This window comes from Myotis yumanensis, unplaced genomic scaffold, assembly GCF_028538775.1.
Source record: "Myotis yumanensis isolate MYYU_CA2020_CCGP unplaced genomic scaffold, mMyoYum1.0.hap1 SCAF_1, whole genome shotgun sequence".
Lineage (NCBI taxonomy): Eukaryota > Metazoa > Chordata > Mammalia > Chiroptera > Vespertilionidae > Myotis > Myotis yumanensis.
This window is the reverse complement of record NW_027223752.1, coordinates 190,919,334-190,921,289: the sequence shown is the minus strand read 5'-3', so window position 1 is coordinate 190,921,289 and position 1,956 is coordinate 190,919,334. Positions and strand designations below refer to the sequence as shown.

Here is a 1,956-nt window from a genome sequence, read left to right as displayed (position 1 = left end):
TTCCACATCTAAGCATCGACTGTATTGCAAGTATAAAGGCCCAGCCATTTGGGTCCATTGTGGGACAACTCCGAGTCGTATATCCTCCAGAACTCTCTGCGGGACTGGCTGAGTTTCCCCCCCCACCCCGATATGCACTTTATTTCCAATTTAAAAGAACAAGAAACAAAATTTTAACTAGAATGGCATAACAAGGATGGACAATTTATAGTTTTCATGTTTACCGATACCATATAATACAGAACTTCATTTAATTCTGGTAAGGACACCTTTGATAGCAATCGAGAAGCATTATGGTTTTGGTTAAATAGTGGTTTGACTTCATTAATTTAAATCAGATTATGAAAACCTAACCCCTTTCTGAAATTTCCTTTTCGATACAATGTTGATCATTGGATCTGGTCTGACACAGTTTAGTGTAACGGGGCGACCCGCGGAGACGACCACCAGGGACTCAGATCAAGATTTAGGAGACTTTATTAAGCTGGCCAGCGACTACAGTTACAGCACCCTGCCGAAGCAGGAGTTACAGCGTTTTTATTTGCAAAAACCACAAAGTTAGTTACAAAGCCTTGTTTACACAATTTGTTCCAACACAGTACAGCATCAGTACAGTGATCACCTTCCTATCTGTGTGTTCTAGGAACAGAGAGCACAGCGTGCCCTGCCTGGCCAAAGCGCCAGCACCTTCCTATCTATGTGTTCTAGGAACAGGGAGCTCAGCGTGCCCCGCCTGGCTGAAGTGCCAGATATGCAGCCCAGCACATTTAGGAAGAACTTAGAATGCAGTGCCTCAAAAATTTAGTCAAACCCTAGTATGTGGTAAGCACTGAGCTAGATACTTTATAGAGAAAACCATAATTATGTTACGGCTATGAGGTACAAAGGCCACCTCCAAGAAGAAAAACACAAAATATATTTTCTGAAGGAATACTTACCAATGAAGGAAAATCATAATTCCCTTCTTGGCTAGTTTCTTCCTAATTTTTTTTCTTTTTAAATTGCTCCTCCATACACAGCTTTTCAAGAAGTGTCCGGTTCTGATTATACCGTTTCACTGCTGGATAAGACGGATTCTTAAATGGAAGATGCCACTCTCTAAAAAGTTCTTCGTGTACTTTCTCAGGTGGCATAAAGTGACACTTCAAGAGTCTTTTACCAAAAAGGGAGTTGTTCATTGTTTCACCAACTGTCTTGGCAACATCTTCAGATTCAAATTCCACAAAGGCATAGCATAGCCTCTGCTATTTCCAGTCCTTTTACTTCTGGACAGCCTGAATCTCATAACAGTGCCAAACTGGGAGAAACATGCTCGGATCTGGGTTTCATAAAGTGCTGGAGGTAGGTGGCCCACATAAATTACTCCAGGAGTAAGTTTTTCTTTTTCCTGCTTCTGTTTCATAGTTGCGCGCTCGCGGGCCAGAGCCACCTCCTTGTGAAACTTAGCGTCCTCCTGCGGGTTCAGGGACAGGAGCGGCTGGGCTGGGCCTGCGAAGACTGCCATGCCACCAGCGCCAGCATCTGAGTCACAGAGTTGGCTGAGGTCTTTTTTTTTTTTTTTAAATTGACTTAGCTCCCCCCCATTTTTTTCCCTTTATTGATTAAGGTATTACAAATGTGTCCTTATCCTCCCATTGTCTCCCCATCCCCCCAGTCCTGCCCTCACCTTCACCCTCACCCCCTGTTGTCTGCGTCCATCATCCATCGCTTATGCTTATATGCATGCATACAAGTCCTTTGGTTGATCGCTCCCTCTTAGCCCCACCCTCCTCTACCTTCCCTCTGAGGTTTTAGCATCTGATCGATACTTCTCTGTCTCTATCTGTTTTTGTTCATCGGTTTATAAGGTCTCTATTGCAGTTTGACTTTTCCCTCTGACTAATACTAGTACTTACCCTGCCCTTCCATAAGCGTTCATCCCTAATACCCTGCACACCAAATTCTTTCTCAACATCT

The 1,956-nt window shown here is 43.6% G+C and overlaps 1 pseudogene; it reads right to left on the bottom strand.

The window, feature by feature from the left end:
- Window positions 1-872: 872 nt before the first annotated feature.
- On the bottom strand, window positions 873-1,564 carry LOC138993252 (MKI67 FHA domain-interacting nucleolar phosphoprotein pseudogene; annotated as a pseudogene).
- Between the last annotated feature and the right edge of the window lie 392 nt (window positions 1,565-1,956).